General features: G+C 34.5%; 1 long non-coding RNA gene across 1 annotated transcript; it reads left to right on the top strand.

The window, feature by feature from the left end:
• LOC104777494 lies at window positions 16,433-17,890 on the top strand. The gene is made up of 3 exons (XR_766294.2): window positions 16,433-16,643; window positions 16,770-16,889; window positions 17,664-17,890. It is a non-coding gene; the product is annotated as an uncharacterized LOC104777494 (long non-coding RNA).

The raw sequence follows: 18,181 nt of genomic DNA, 5'->3' as shown, positions 1-18,181 counted from the left end.
TTCTGTCCGTTCACAGATTCTCTTTTGCTTGGAAATGCCTTGAGGGTAGCAAACGTTTGGTCCCTTTGTCCGAGCATTGTCTCATCTAGAAGAATAAGACTCAACTGTGAACTACCAAATTTATGAAACTCAAGGTCGGACCAAAATCACTACGAAGATACATTTGTTATCAAGTGCAAAAAGCAGGTTATTAGGTGGTTGTAAAAATGTGACCTCTTCTTCAAGTTTCTTTTTCTGAATAGCCTCATCCAGTATAAATTTCAAAAAATTCAGCCATCGGCCTAAATATTATATTTCGGTCAATATACTTCAACATTCATATACTAGATGGAATCTAATAAATCAATAAACAGAAATCGAAATCTATAATATTAAAATCGTCTCAGATCAATTAACTAGAATTTGAAGCATCGAAATAAAATCTGAAAACGAAACTAAAAATCGATTCTAAAACTTGATCCAAACATGAAAAAGTAACACATGTTAATAGAGATAACTTGAAGAATCTTACCCAAGATCTATTGATCCATGAAAGTTTAATAAGAATAATAATCAAATCATACAACTGGGAATAAAAAAGTATAAGACACATACAAATTCTTACTCACCTCTTCAAACTATACGTTATTTGATCCGGTCTTAGCTTAAAATCGTAGAAGGATTTGATGATGATCACATTTGATTGGAAGATTTTTGCTACAAATCGTCACTTTTGATCAATCGTCTCTGTAAAAGTAAAGTTTTTCATCTTCTGGAAAAGTCTTTGTGTTATTGTTTTCCTCCCTCTTTTTCACATGGTCGAAACAAAAAAAAAAAAAAAAAANAAAAAAAAAAAAAAAAAAAAAAAAAAAAAAAAAAAAAAAAAAAAAAAAAAAAAACTGAAAGGAGTCAATATGAGGCCCATCAAAATGTGATTAAGCAAAATACGGCCCCAAAATATGTTGTTAGTTGTAAATATTATATCCCTAAATTTTACTCTTACCTTTTACATATTTCATTATTTTCCCACTCTTATTATATTATATTTTTTCCACTCTTATTTTTCAATTAGGAATATGTGAGATCAAATATGTTTTGCCCTTTTTGTTATATTTTTTTACTTAACCGTGTATTTTTTTGGTCAATTATAATTGTAGTATTTGAAATTGTTTATTTTGTTTTAACAAACACATCTAATTTGATGGAACTATTATCGAGTTAACCATTGACTTTGGTGGTGCCAATTTCCTCCAGTGAACATACCAATTGTTTTTTGCTGTTTCATTTCTTTCTTTCTTTTGTTTTTTTTTTCTTTTAATGAGAACTTCAACCGATACAAAGATGAGGCTTATATAATTTTCAACACAAGATCCATCTAAAAATATAATGGATTTCTATAATTATGGCCCCTAAAGACTTTGGGTTGAATTAAATTAGACAATTTTATATTTTTGTCCAAATTTAATATTATAGGTCTCTCACTATTTTTAATAAAATACAAACAAGTATATAAAAAAAAAAACCTCCATAGGTTTAGTTTACAAAAATTAACACCAAATAATATAAATCTGCATGTGCGTAAAATAGTCTAAACCTAATTGCAAACTTAGTTTTTTAAAAAACTTAACTCCGCATGTATGTGCGAGTCCAATCCCTAGTTCTTAATCATTCTAGTAGTAGTAACAATTATTCTGGCGGCTTAGTTTACGGATCCTTTGTGATTTCCTGGTTCAGAATAATTATTTGACTTTCTTTATATGAAAATAAGAAGAAAAAAATTACTGAAAGGTTATCCAAAAGTTGGTTTATTCCTCATATCTAACAATTTCTTTAAAATTGCTCAAATGTTTATTGCATTGGGTGTAATTACAGTTTACCCTTTGGGATTAGTTTTTCGATTTTGGTCAAAAAAAAAATAAATACACATCAGCAAATTAAAATACACATCATTTTTGTTTTACCACGTCACTAAGCAGTTTTTCTCAGAATCAATCGACAATTCTTGTTTATATCAAAGAGAGGGAAAGTGAACAGTTTCACTGTTCACAAACCGCAAAAAAAAAACTCTTCTTCGCCGTCAATCTCTCGCCGTCATCTCTCGCCTTCATCTCTCGCCGTCTTTGCTCGCTCTCTCTCTCTCTCCTCGACGTCGCACTATCTTTCTTCATCGTCGCTCTCTCTCGCCGTCTTTGCTCGCTCTCTCTCTATCTTCGTCGTCGTGTTCGTCTTCGTTTAAACGTTCTGGTATGTGTCGAGTGTTTAGTTTCGAGTTTTCTGGCTGAATGTGGGTTTTTATCGATGATTTACGGCTGATTGTCGCCGTCGTTAATGACGGCTGATTTGTTAGATCTATTCGATTCGATGGCTGATTTACTTTTTGTTTTATGTTGCGGCTCAGTTATTTTAGGGTTTACGGCTGATTTGTTAGATCTATTCGATTCGATGGCTGATTTGTTTTATTTTGCGGCTAAGTTTTGTATTGGTGACTGAGTTTTCTTATGCTTTAGATTTGAGTTATGTATTTGTGACTGAGTTATGTTATGCTTTGTGTATGAGTTTGTTTTATATTATGGCTGATTTATTTTATGATTTACTTATGAATTATATTATTTATCAGATGTCGATGGCGATTATTTCTGAAGAACAAGCAAGGGATTACCCCCCAAGACTATACGCTGAAGGAAACTCTAATCTAGAGTTTAGAGATATTAATACCAATATCAGGATGGGAGAATTCCCTGCGATTAGGGAATCAATAGGACAAGATGCTTGGGATTAAACAAAAGATGTACCTATTGGAATAATCTCTAAGCTAGTTGATAGCCAATTCGTCTGGTCTGGTAAGATAGTACATTTCCTGCTATGTAACCAGTTATGGGTACATAAGAAGGAGCTTTGGTTTGTCGTCGGTGGTTAACCTATCAGGTTTGGGTTGAATGAGTTTGCTCATGTGATGGGGTTAAACATAGACCCAATGCCAACAGAGCGGTTTGAACTTGAAAAGAAACACAAAGAGTTCTTCAGACTTTTGAAAGTGCCTGGTGGGGAAGGTCCATCATTAAATGAACTCAGGGAAGGACTGAAAGTGTGCCGAGTTATTATTTAGTATAGTAATTGCTGAGTTATGGTTTAGTGATTGTTGAGTTATGGTTTAGTGATGGCTGAGTTATGGTTCTTTGATGGCTGATTTATGTTCTATGATGGCTGAGTTATGGTTCTTCTATGACTGAGTTATGGTTTAGTGATGGCTGAGTTAAAACTTACTGATGGGTTTCATAATCTCTTATGTTACAGCTGTGTGTCTGTAAAATGGTTATGAAGGAAAATGGTTGCGATCTATTTCATACGTGGCCAGATCAAGAAGACGACCTAGCTGTTGATTGCATGATCGAAGACATACATATGGATACGCTTGTTAAAGGTTTTTGGGAGGCTAAGGGGGGGGGGAGTGATAAGAAGAAGAAGAAAAAGAAAGCTAAAGCAGCTTTTGAGCCTGAATCTCCTCCTACAAAGAAGCGGAAAATCCAGAAGGATGAAACTTCCACCATTTAGGGTGGTGAATCTGGTGAAGGAGTAGGAGCTGCACATGAGAGGAAGAAGAAAGGAAAAAAGGTAAGTTATTTGGTGTATAGTGAGTTTATATTTTATGTAACATTTTGTTAGCTTGTTTACGACAGTTTGTGTATTTGTTTCAGTTGGCTAGTGAGGAGGAAGATGCGGGGGAAGTTGTGTCGGTTAGAACTCTTGTTAACTTGGTGTCTAGGTTAAACTCAAGGTTTGACACCCTTGATACAAACATTGCCAATATGCCTTCTGATTTGGAGAAGAAGATTAGAGGTAGTTTGGAAAAGAAGATGAATGAAAGGATGGAAACCAGGTTTGGATCTTTTGAGCGTGATCTCAAACAGATGAAAGATCACATGCTTTCCATGGGTGTTGGGCAAACTGGCCAAAACACGGGACCTGCGAAAAACACGGCATCTGCAATTTCAAATTTCAAAATAAAGGACCTGGTATCACCGGACATTCAGGCAAAACTAACGACACCAAAAGCGACACCAGTTATTCCAAGAAAAATGCAACAAAACTACTCTGTCAACAATCCTCCGGTAATGTCTGATTTATGTTAATTTTATGGCTGATTTTCCACAATGTTTAGGTTGAGTTATCATTATCGTTAATTGTCTTCGCTATGCTATACAGGAAAAGAAATCTGTTGATAGCAGTGGTCTGGATGGGATCTGTAAGAATCTGATGGATGATTTTGATAATCCTCTTGATTTCCTTCAGAAGTCTCCAGCTACTAAGCCGTCTCCAGCTGCTAAGAAGTCTCCAGCTATTAAGAAACCAGCTGATACGAAAACACGACATTCCACGAGGAGAAATGCCAAAGAGTTAGAGACGGCAGAGAAAGCCAAAGAGTTAGAGGCGGCAAAAAAGGCCAAAGAAGTAGCTGCGACAAAGAAGGTGAAAGAAGTAGCTGCGGCAAAGAAGGCAAAAGAAGTAGCTGCAGCTGCGGCAAAGAAGGCCAAAGAATTAGCGGCTGGAGACATTCAGCCAAAGAAAAGAGGGAGAAAGCCTAAAAATCCTACTGCTGTTAGGCTGTTGTCTCCTGTAAAACCTGGAGGCTTGAATAAGGGAGAAGCTGGGGCTGAAGCTGATGAAAGCAGTGTATGTGAAATTACAGACCAGTTTATTGCTGAAGCCAATGCACTTGAACCTGAATCTAAGGAAGATACAGAGGAACATATTAGGCTTGATAGAATTCAAGCTTTAAGGCTGGATAGTGTTAAGCTGTCCCTGGATGGGAGTGCATTGAATACACAACAAGCTCATCCAAACAGGATTTTCCCTTATATTGGAGACAACAGACTGGAGTGCATGAGGAAGAACTGTTCACCTGGACCTGGAATATATGATCCTCTGGCACCTGTTGATCCGGTCAAGTTGCAGAAACTTTTGGATTTTCTAAAGAAAGCCGAGTATGAACCCTTTAGACCCTTTTTTTAACAAGTTAATCACAACTTGTTAAAATTATATAAACTTGTGTTTATTTGTTTGTTAGGAATACTCCGTTAGGCAAGGGACCAGTCGAAGTTGAATTCTATAGGGAGCTAATCACCGAGCGAAAGGACTGGCTAGTGAGGCCAGAACAATATGGTACCTATGGGTGGCTTTCTGATACAGTAAGTTAAATCGAAGTCGTGATGAATCAGTTTATCTTAATGTCTTCGTTATTGTTGTCGTTGTCTGAGTTGTTGTTCTTTACTCAGTCACATTTTTTACATCACATGGGCGCGTTTATGAGACTCCTTAGGATAAGGTACAACTGAGATCCCTTCCCATATCACAACAAACGCATTGCGTTTATATATCGTGGTTCACCAGTAAGATGATTCGTGATCATCTTCAGTTCGAGATCAAACCCAAGCTGTTTAAACTCACTGGCAATAGTTATGAATATTTAGTTAAAGGTTTGATACCTTCAGATCAACCTACTAATTTGAAGTGAATTAAAGATGTGATCACCTGTATATTGCTCCATAAACTGGAGGCGATCACTGGGTGGCGCTGCACGTGGATATGGTTAGGGGGCATATTGATTGCTATGATAGCATCGTCGGACAAGTAACCAAAGAAAGTGAGGATAAAATGCTGACTGTTTGTAGGGCGTTTACGCGGATGATTCCAACAATGATGAACGAGAACGTTCCTCACGAATATCTTACACCTACTTTCAAACAGTTTACCTTCAGGAGAGGAGTAAAGCCAAGGTCCCGCAAAACGTACAGGTTGGCGACTGTGGCGTGTACGCTTTAAAGTTTATTGAATGTCTAGCGCTTGGTGTGTCTTTCGATGGAATCTGTGATCAAAATATCAAGGCTATACGTGTTAAAATGGTAGCAAAAATATACGATGAGGCACTTGAATTTACGAATCAGTTTAACTAAAAAATATTTGTATTTCTTTTTGGTAGGACTTGTACTTGGATATGTAAAAACATTTGGATTTCTTTGTTTAGTATCTTTTCAATGTTACAGCTGAGTTATGTACTTCACACGGCTGAGTTATAAGTAAATATTAAATAATATGTTATGGATGAGTTATGTACTTCGTACAGCTGAGTTATGTACTTTGTATGGCTGAGTTATGTACTTGGTACGACTTCATTTGGTTTTTTCGTGTCGTGCCTCAATATTACAAAAAGTGTTGTTGGGGAAACCGAAACAATAATTCTATGTCTGCTCAGATCCACACGCGTAATAAATTCATAAAGTTAGCTTTTTCACAATATATTATACAAAATAATTAAAAAATTGAACTCAAAATTCGAATAAAAAATAAAAAAATTCCGACAAAGTGACATGGCTGAGTTATTGACAGACACGACTGACTTGTGAAATATTTGTAAATTTATATTATTATAACTCAAAAATTAAATTTAGAATTGAAATATGAATATAACAATTATTATAACCAATAAAAATAATAATTATAGAGAAAGATTGATTTTTACACATTCTGTGTAAAACATACAACACATGACGTTTAGGGGTTAGGGTTAGAGTTGGGAATTAGGGTTTAGGATGTAGGGTTTAGATGAGTAACATTATTTGTTTTTTGGTTTTGGTTCTAATGTGTTTTACTGTGTTTGGTTTAAGGTGGTAATATGGATATATTAATATGATTACCATTTGAATATTTTTTTAAAAAATTTTAAATTTTTTTGGTTATCTCCGATTATGGATCGGTTAGATTAATATATAACCATAAATAACCCAAAATATATTGTAATTAAGTAGATTAGCCTAATATAACCGAAAGTAAGCCGAATATAACCGAAATTAACCAAACATACCAATACAAAAATACCAAATTGGAAAAAAATATATTTTCGGTTCGGTTCGGTTTTGTCAGTTGTTTAGTCATTCTAATTTGAGGGTTGGCTGAGATATCGTTTATGACAACTGTGTTATTATTAATCATGACTGAGTTATTAAAATAGATTGATAAAACACCACAACAAAGAAAGTTCATATCAATTCCAAATAAAAAATAAAACACCACAACAGAGCTTGACTAATCTCACAGATACTTGTTCAAGCTCTCAAACTTCTTCTCCAGCACGTCATATTTCTTTTCTATATTCAAGAACATTTCTTCTTGAATCTCGATGCGCTTCTTGGCTGCATCCAAGTCCTGCTTGATCTCATTCTTCTCCTCCTTAATATTGGCAAACTCTTCACGCAATGCAGCAGTCCACCACTTCCTGTAACCGCAGCCTTGACCGGGACCCTTACAAATAGTACATAATTCATATTACACTAAAAAAAAATCAGAAGCAGAAACTCAAAAATAAGAGTACAAAAATCTTTACATCTGTGATGTCATACGGACAACTGAAATAACTTTTTCCTGTCGTGCTAGGATCATTAGAAGTGGCAACGAGAAGCACCGCACCGCAATTACACCTGATTAGAACGCCCTTGTCACGCCTCCGGATTTCGCCGTACCTCATTTTCATATTTATTTCATTACGATTCAGCTCCTACAGTTATACAAACACAATATTAAGATAACGCTTTGAGATTTCAGATAGTCCAAAGATCTACCTCAGCTAGTGCTTCAGAAGCAGTTTTCTCATCAGCCCTAGAGTTGCCGCCGTAGATATCTTTATTTACCATCATCTTGACTCGATCTCGATTACTAACTAAAGCAATACATCACAACAAATCCCATAATTTATACTTAAACAATATATCGAACGACGGAGTTTCACAATAATATACTTGAAGGCTGAGTTGTGTTCTTTACACGATTGACTTAGGATAGTCGGTTAAATTAACAATGATGTTACGGTTGAGTTATGCAACAACCATATCAATGGTGTTACGGCTGAGTTATTCAATGGCCATATTAATTTATTATATACCCGCTCGGGAATACAAAAAGTGTTGTTGGGGAGATGCAAACAATAATTATGTTTCTTGTTATCATCCACACGCGTAATAAATATATTTTAAACGATTTATTATTAAAAAGGAATTCAAAAGTTTGAATGGATGAGTTACTAACTTACACCGATGTGAGTAATGGATGAGTTACTAACTTACACCGATGACTTATGAGATAATTGTAAAATAAGATTATTATAACTCAAAAATTGAATTTTTGAATGGATAAATGAATATTACTATTATTATAACCAATAAAAAATAATAATTATAGATAAAGAGTGATTTATAAACATTCTGATCAAAATGTGTCAAACATACCAGAACAAGACGTTTAGGGGTTAAGGTTAGGGTTAGGGTTTAGGGTTTGAGATGTAGATGAGTAACATTATTTATTTTTAATTTAATAGTTTCGTTTTGGTTCTAATGTGTTTTGTTTAAGGTGGTAATATGGATATACTAATATGATTACCATTTGAATAATTTTTTTTGTTATTTCCGGTTATGGGTCGGTTAGATTAATAAATAACCATAAATAACCGTTAATATATTGTAATTAAGTATATTAGTCTGATATAACCGAAAGTAAGCCGAATATAACCGAAATTAACCAATCAAACCAATACAAAAATACCAAATTGGGAAAAATTATTTTTTCGGTTCGGTTCGGCTTGGTCGGTTATTTATTCATTCTAATTTAAGGGTTGGCTGAGATACCGTTTATGATGGCTGAGTTATTGTTTACGGTTCTCAATAATATGAAAACATATTCTTATTTCTTTCCTTGGTTTTTCGTTCTGTCAGATATTACAAAAAGTGTTGTTGGGGAAACCCGAACAATAATTATGTGTATGCTCAGCTTTTTCACTATAATACAAAATAATTAAAATTTTGAACTCAAAATTCGAATAAAAAATAAAAACATTCCGACTAATTGATGGCTGAGTTATTAACTTAGACGGCTGCCTTATGAAATATATGTAAATTTTAAAACAATATAACTCAAAATTTAAATTTAGAATTGAAAAAAAGAATATTACAGTCATTATAACCAATAAAAGTAATAATTATAGACAAATAGTGACTTTTACACATTCTGATCAAAATGTGTAAAACATTTAAAACATGACATTTAGGGATTAGGGGTTAGGGTTATGGTTAGGGTTTGGGGTGTAGGGTTCTTATTTCCAACATTATTGGTTTTAATAAAACAGTTTGGTTTTGCTTATATTGTGTTTGGTTTAAGGTGGTAATTTGGTTTAAGGTGGTAATTTAAAAAAAAAATTCGTAATTATTTTTCGGTTATTTCCGGTTATGAGCCGATTAGATTAATATATAGCCATAAATAACTCAAATGTTATCCAAATTAGATAGATTAACTTACACTTAACGATTGCAATCCGAATATAACTGTAATTAATTGAAAAGGGGAAAAATTAGTTTTTCGGTTCGGTTCGGTTTGGTTGGTTATTTAGTCTTATAATTGGATTGATGGCTGAGTTAAAGTTTATGACGGCTGAGTTATCGTTTAGGGTCTTCTCATTAATATGAAAAACGTATTCTTCTTTCTTTCCTAGATCTTTTGTTCTCCGAGACTCTTTATAAATATTAAAACGTCTTTCGATGTCACAAAAAGTGTTGTTAGGAAAACGCGAAAAATCACTAATTATGTGCCTGCTCAAATTCACATGCACAATATATTATTTAAAATAATTAAATAATTATTATTCGAATTTCGAATTTTATTTTTGTAAAAGTATTTCTCCAACAATTGAATATTAAAATTATTATAACTCAAAATTTAAATTTAGAAAGAAAATATGAATATTACTATCATTAAAACCAATAAAAGGTATATTTATAGACTTAGATTGATTTTTACACATTCTAATTTGAGGGTTAGCTGAATTATCGTTATTTACGACTGATTTATCGAACTGGATGGCTCAGTTATCATTTCGTAATGGCTGAGATGTCGAAATGACGACTGAATTATATTAATATGAAGGTACAACATAAACAAAAAAAACACTCAATCGTAGTTCATAGTTCATATTTCATATAGAAGACGACACGGAAGTGCAATGGAAATCACTTTCTGAAACCGACGTCATCTGGACCAAATTCTTCAAACATATTGACCAAATCATTCCAAACTATGCTACTTAGCATCTGGGGTTTATTTCCACCTTTCGCCCATATCCTCTTGAGCGGACACAATTGGGCTCTGAATAATGTTCTAGCCACCAAATTAAACTGCGTCCAGACCCTTAAAGTATGCTTTGGATCCCACGTGTATTTACGCTACAATCAAAGGAAAGAAACGATAAGAGTATAGAATAATATGAATATGGTAGTTTGTCCAGATATCTTACCGCGAGGAGGATAAACCATCGTCTCTTAATGTGGGAGGGAATCACGCGGTACGTCGGCCACGCATGGCGCCAATTGTGTTGAAGTATTCCTCCAATCGCGATAGAGAGAACGTGAAGGAACTTGAACCACGTAACAGTGGTTGTGTCAACCCAGGAACCCGCACCAGGGTTTAGAACCAGAAAATTCTCCCGATCAGTGGCGCAAATGATCGCTTCGACATCTCTAAAAAATTGTCCATCGATATGAGGAACAACTTCCATGTCGATAGGAAGATGTAACAAATAGAAAGATCTGTGATTTAGGAGAATATAAAGAGAAACAATAGAAATGAAGAATGAGATGAAAGAGAGTCAGACATATGAATGAGGTGAATATAAAGGAAAAACAATAGGAAAACGACAGGTCGCGTCTATTATTAGGTTAACTTATGGTTTCTCGCCACAATATTGCTTAACGGTTGAGTTATAGTTTTACGGGAAAACGAAAGGTCTCATCGATTCATGTGATGGCTGAGTTTAGTAAGTAATGGCTGAGTTATCACTAGTAATAATCTGGAAGTAGATGGCTGATTTATATGACTTCACGGCTGAGTCATGGTATTTAAGGGAAAACGTGAGGTCTCGTCGATTCATGTGATGGTTGAGTTATAGTAAAGTTATGGCTTTCTTGTATTCTGCCCAACCAAATAATATACTTTTATGCTATCTCTGTATATATGCAAGTTTTTCCGTTTCTTTAGTCTATTACCTCTCAACTACAAACTAGAATAAAATTATTGTTTACAACACTATGTCCGCTCCAACACCCAAGATACCGGATCTCCCCGACGATGTTTTCATAAAAATCGTTTCCCTTGCTGCAGAAGATCAATGGTGGTCACTTGGTTCTATTTTAAGGGCAGGTCGTAGGGGAAAATGCAGTATACAGTAAAGAAGTTCTAAAGACAGCTGCTATATATTGCCTTTGTACTGATCCAGCATAAATCAACACATCCAATGCCCCTGATGGTGGCCTCCAAATTGAAGGGCGGTACAAGCCTTTCTTCGTCAAATTCTCTAACGTCGGCAACCCCATTGCCATTTACTACGAAGGGCTAAGGGTTGTGGCTGAGGATAGAGATATCCAGCGTGGGATTTATATTCTCAGTCGTAATGTGCCGGTCGATGTTGATGCCACCTTAGCATGTGGAATACTAAGTATTTGTCAAGCGAATGAGGTTATGGCCGTCCATTACCTCCAGCTGTTTGATGCACATCATTATCCTCTAATGTCTTCGGGTTATAATTTTCTGTTTGAGTTATCTCGTTATAAGACTGCCCGAAAAAACTCATACACAGCCTCCCATCTCTATCCTGACAGCCCGTTACTCCCTTCACCCGCGTGTGCTGTGATGTGTGCTTTGGATAACGGTCCCTATTGTCTCCTTTTTGGAGACTATGAAATCATGTGCAAAAACTGTTACCTTTGGTGGTTGTCCCTCAATGTCTCTGAGTTCCTTTAAAGGTCCCTTTTTGTGTTTAATTATATATGTTCTATGTATTGTAAGCTTGTTTCCACATGTATGATAGAGACTTTGGTTTTTGGTTTAGTTATCACAAGAAACAATCTGAAAATAAATGGTTGAGTTATCACTAGAAACAATCTGAAAATAAATGGCTGATTTGTATGACTTCACGGCTGAGTTATAATATTAATAGGAAAACGAAAGGTCTTGTCGATTCATGTGACGGCTGAGTTATTGTAAGTTATGGCTATGTTATCACAAAGAAACAATCTGAAAATAAATGGTTGATTTATATGACTTCACGGCTGAGTTATAATATTAATAACAAAACGAAAGGTCTCGTCGATTCATGTGACGGCTGAGTTATAGTGATTTATAATTCCGTGATGGCTGAGATATTGTAATACCGGCTAAATTAAATTAATATTAAACATTACAAAAAGAAATAAAAAAAAAGTTCAGAATTCATAAAGAAGACGAGACGACAGTACAATGGAATTCACTTTTTAAAACCGATTAAGAGGAGGAGGAACCACAAACTTTTACTTTGTCCCAATCAAGAGGAGGATGAACCACACACTATTCGACATCGGCCTCCGCAATCTCTCTCATAACCTCTAACCTCTTGTGCTCTGAGATACGAAAACTATTATGGCTGAGTTATCAACATTGACGACTGACTTATGTAAACTTACCTGTAACAGTTTTTCAACACCTCGAGTGAGCGTTGTTAGCTGCGATTGCGCATCTTCTCTCCGATCAAAAAACCCTCTGGTCATCATATTCCGTATCGATTCTAGCAGTCGAACTATGGGAAGACTTCTAGCATTTGACAGTGCTTTGTTCATTGATTCGACAATATTCGTTGTCATTAAATTGGACCTTTCACCCGGGAAATGAGCACGCGCCCACATTCGGACACCAACTCTTTAGAGGTATGGATATAGTTCGGGATGAACTGCTTCAATCTCATTGAAAGCCTCAATAAAATCAGACAGCCTAAAACACCTTGCCGCTTTTTTCACCAGAGGGAACAAATGTTTTCCTTTGAACTTCACCAAAATATTCTTATACAAATGGTAAGTGCAAATTCCACGGGAAGCCAACGGTTACACTTTGCCAATCGCTTTCCCTATTGACTTATGTCTGTCTGAGATTATCGCAAGATCCTTTTCGTCAGGAATAGCATTTTTGAGTTGTGTAAAAAACCAACGCCAAGACTCTTCATTTTCAGTGTCAACAATAGCGAAAGCTATTGGGAAAATTTGAAAGTTACCATCCTGAGCAAGGGCTGTTAGAAGGGTTCCTTTGTAACTACCATGGAGAAACGTACCGTTGACAACAATAACTTTGCACATGAAAGCAAACCCATCAACACTCGCACCAAAAGCAATAAAAACATATTTGAATCTTTCTTCATCATCTATTTGGAGACGCGTGGTTGTACCTGGATTTTCCCTTCTTACCATGTATAGGTAAGAAGGCAATTCGCTAAAACTATCCTCAGGAGTTCCCTGATCGATCTCCATTGCAAACCACAGCAACCGATATGCCTTCCAATAACCCATCTGTTGACACCAACAAATTAATAAATCAGCCATAAAATATAAATAACTCAATCAATACATTCATATAAGTCAGCCGTAGAGAATAAAAAAACCACCCATAATAAGTAAATAACTCAGTCAAGACATTCATATCAATCAACCTTATAAAATCATTAAGTCAGCCGGTATTAATTAATAATCCAGCCATAAAGTAGTGATATGTCAGCCATTATGTCAATAAGTCAGCCGAGACAGAGTAATTACCTTCATGCTAAATTGCTTGTTGAAAATGACTCTGACACTTTTAGGTTTAACTTCTGGACCAAGATCACCAATATAGTCCCTGTAAAGACCTGCCAATACACCAGTTGTTGCTTGACGAGATCGATTAGAACGTTCCGTCACAGAACATGAGTGTTCCGAATCGTATAAACGAACATGAAAATCCGGCTCATCCCCTTGTCTAGATGCACAAACTCTACAAAGGCATCCTTCAACCCAACACCGCGCAACCACCATTCTTGGATTTGATAATGGTAAATTAAAATCAAATCATCCCTAACCGAAATAAGTTTCACGCGATTCCTGAACTCCGCTTTGTTCATGTATCGTTGTCCTACAACAATTTTTAGCATTGACAACTTCAACCTAAAAGCCTCTGGGTTTATAGTCGATCCGACATTATCGTCGTTATGAGCTCTCTTCTTAGGAGGCAGACTCGGTGAATCTTCTTCTTTATTCGGAGGCAGAGTCAGATTATCCGATTCGTCTTTATTCGGAGGCTCGCCCAAGACAGAGAAGTTATCATCATCAGATGGCGCACCATCGGAGTCGTCGAAAACATCAAATCGGGTTGAAAATTTATCGTCTTCTTCTTCGTCAGCTGCTTCTTCGACAACTTCTTCTTCTTCTTCGTTTTCTTCGATCTTACTATAATCATAACAAGTGCCTTCAAATCCTCCACCGTCCACTTCGTATGTAGATTCTACTTTTGAGTCAGAATTGCTTGGCCGTATCATACTTCCTCTAGCTCCACTAGTTTCTGTAGACTCTTTAGCCAAAAACTCCGCACAGAGACGTAGCTGATCAGTTTTCCATAGCCCCAAAAAACATTGCAATTGTCGATCATTTGAGAGATAAACTAGTGGAGTATCATGCGCCATTAGTTTCAGTGCCTTGTTTGAGAACATGTAGCTCAACTTTTTAGCTCATGGCTAAACGCGTCCAATCCGTAGTCTTCAAGAACAAGCTCCACAAGCTTGTCGTGTGTTGTGCCTCCATCGACATGCATAACTATTCACCCTCTATTGTCGGTGTTAAATACATATCTTTGTTTCTTTACCCAATTACCGGAAACAACTAGTACCGAAACTGGATCCATGAAATAAAATGAAGAACAAGGTGAAGAAGAAGTAGAAAGAACTAGGTGAAGATGAAAGTGAAGAAGAAGTATAAGAAAATGTGAAGTAGAAAGTGAAGAAGAAGTAGAAGAACAAGGATATATAAGGTAAATAGTTCACTTAATAACCAGTTGAAGAATCGAAGGAACGACGTTTCGTATTTCCAGAGAAGAAACATGATGACATGGAATTCTGACATGAATGATGTGTCCGACGTGGTAAGTCAGCCATTAAAGAAATAATTACTCAGCCTTAATATAACTCATCCATGAAATAAATTATGACTCAGTCACAACATGAATAACATTACAGTAATTAAAAAACAGAAAAATGGCTGCCAATTCAGCCGCTTCGTCAACTGAAAATATGTAACTCAGTCGTATCGTTTAATAAGTCAGCCGTAACTGAATAACATTCTAGTTAGCAGAGGAAGGTTAATTACTAGAATAAATACTAGAATGTATATTAAACATGTTTTAATATTAACAGATTTTAGATTTGCTGTGCAAAATCCTAATATATAAATACTAAAATTTGTACCCACGCATGCGCGGGATTTTAGTTTAAGATATTTTTTATCAATAGAAATTGTTGAGCTCAAATATAATCATTTCAATTTTTTAGTATAAATCAATATAAATACTAAAGTTACTTTACTCAGTGATATACAACATATACATTTTTAAAGATAATATTTTTTTGTTATATCTATTTGCAATTTTACGTGGAATTTTAGTTAAAATTTTTATCAATAAGAATCATTGAATATGAATATACTTTGAAGATTAAAATATAAATCTATATAAATGTCATACTTATTTTACTAATCTATATATAGCATATATTTTCTAGTGTCGCAATAATATTCTCGACAATCTTTTGACTTTTTATCTTGAAAAGAGTTCATTCCATATTCGTAATTTTAAAAACTCTAACGTCAATGTCGATCGTTGACCTAATTATAGAGACCACTAGATATTCACTAGTGGTACACCGCGGGGCTATAATTTTGTTTAGGGATGCATAATATAATTTATTTTTAAATGTTTTATTTAAATATGTAACTAATATATTTTATATTTTTGAAATGTACTATAGTTTTACAGACTAATATATTTTATTGTGTTCAAAGTTTTGATTGTTATTGGAATACCATTATTCTATAATTCATATTGACCTCTGTTTATTGCATTATTATATTGTTAAAAATTTATAATATCATTTGATTTGTCTTATAATTTACTATTGTCAACAATTATACAGTTCTTGTTATATTGTATTTTTATTAACAATGTATGGAATATTTATTTTTAATACGATTATTTATTATAATTATATGAGTATAATATAATATGATAAACATAATGTAGGTTGTTGCCTCTATATATCAATTTAACACTTTTTATTTATAGTTGTGCAATTCGATTAAAATGGTTTACTGTTTTATAATTGGATATTTTGTACAGCTCCATTTGATACTTGTGAGTGTGCATCAAATGTCTTTATAATAATAATGTATTAGGTATTAGAAAGCACTTCTTTGAAGAAGGTAGCAAACAATAATAAGTTGTGTTAGTTGGGGGGCTTCTTGGCAATTATATTATTTCTTGTCTTTAAGAATTTTGATTAAAAAAAAATTTTGTTTTGTTTGTCTCCACCGACTAAATCTATTTGTCTCCAGAAAAAAAAAACGTTTCTTGGTTGTCTTATCATCTTCTCGAATCTGGCTTTTCAAAATCATGGAAATCAGAAGTCAATTGCTATGATTCTTCTTTGTTTTAATCAGAAATGATAGATTAAAAGATTTTACATTCAGAGGGAAGCTGCGATCTCCAAAATTCCATATCGTGGGTGAACTATTCTGAAATCGATTCAGTTCCTGGTAATTTAATATGTTCTTTCTACAGTTGTTTTTTAAAAATTTCTGATGATTTTGATGTTGAGTTTCCCATTCCATATCATGTTTCCACTCGAATATGGTAATATAAGGGTTTGTTATAACTTGTAGATCAGCGAATTTGGAAACATATCCGGGGAGATTTGAGGCTAAAAATAAAGTCAGCGATTGATTACATACTATCAGATATGGACAGCCATCGAGGATTTGAGCTAATATGATGTGTTCCAGGTAAATTAATATGATATTTGTGTTGTAATTTTTTTAATTGTTTCTGATATTGATGTTGGGTTTCACATGTCATAACCTCAAGCAACTTACAGATGGTAATAGATTGATTGTTAATAACATTGCCAATCATTGACCATTGTTCCATTGATGAATGACATCTTGTAAAGATGCGTAGTTGGTCTGAATTGACCTGTTGCATAGCTAAGAGCAAATGTTTCAATGAAAACCCAGTTACCAATAGGAAGCCTATTGACATACTTGCAAACCAAGTCCTTCTTCACTGATGCATGAATCTTTTTACTCTGAAATAATGAAACAAAAAGATGCATTAGTAATATCAAGTCTTTTATGGCGTAAACGTAAGGATTTAGTTTTACCAATGAATCCGACAAAACCAACTCTAGCGTTTCACCAGTGTTTTGGGTATATTGACGCCATGAATGGATAAGGACCCTCCATGCGGTTTTGTAGGGTCGAATATCTTTCAAGAAGGCAAAAGTAGCAGGCATAGAGAATTATAATAGAGAGAATGTGTAAGAGTTAGTTTGATTGCTTATGCACAGTCAAGTTTTAGGTTAGTATTATTTATAGGGATATGATTAGGTCGAGCAACACGTTTGTTACGATACCAAAAAGATCCGATTTTATACCAAAAAGATCCGATTTTAGGGAGTAATTAAAGAGATCATAACGATCTTTGTTTTTTTTTATGGTATGTTTATGTGATAAAAAATATTATGATATTTTATTCTGTTTTGCTTGATTGATTTATAGGATACGTAATCAGTGGAAGAAAATATTTGGAAATCAAGAAGTTGGAACACAAATCTCGCATAGGATCACAGTGGAAGGCAATGAAATATCTTTTTATTGTGTATTAGATTTTTGAATAGAAACAATTGGCGGTGAAAATAATTGTGGGGTGGGTTAGGAATAGGTAGAACTGAAATGGGCTTGGATCTTGATATGTTAATGTTTATTTTCGAACCCAAACAAATAAATCGAAGCCAAATGTTTTGTTTTTTAATTGTTTTAACACAATGGTATTCCTGTAAATAAGTTAGAATTTCAGGATTTTTTTCATAATTGTCTCCAAAAATATATATATATAGATTTGAACAGTTTTAGTGTTATGTCGCTACAATGAGGTTGTCCAAATGCATCATCTGCCATAATAGAATTTCTGACTAAGTCAAGAATGCTTAAATGATGAAACGTTTAAACCCACAATGAATATATATTCACTAATCCAAGTTACATATTTTTCGAAAATCTCATATGTTATTTGCAGA

This window comes from Camelina sativa, chromosome 3 (assembly GCF_000633955.1).
Source record: "Camelina sativa cultivar DH55 chromosome 3, Cs, whole genome shotgun sequence".
Lineage (NCBI taxonomy): Eukaryota > Viridiplantae > Streptophyta > Magnoliopsida > Brassicales > Brassicaceae > Camelina > Camelina sativa.
Note: the sequence above shows the minus strand (reverse complement) of the source record. Positions and strands in the feature narration are given on the sequence as shown.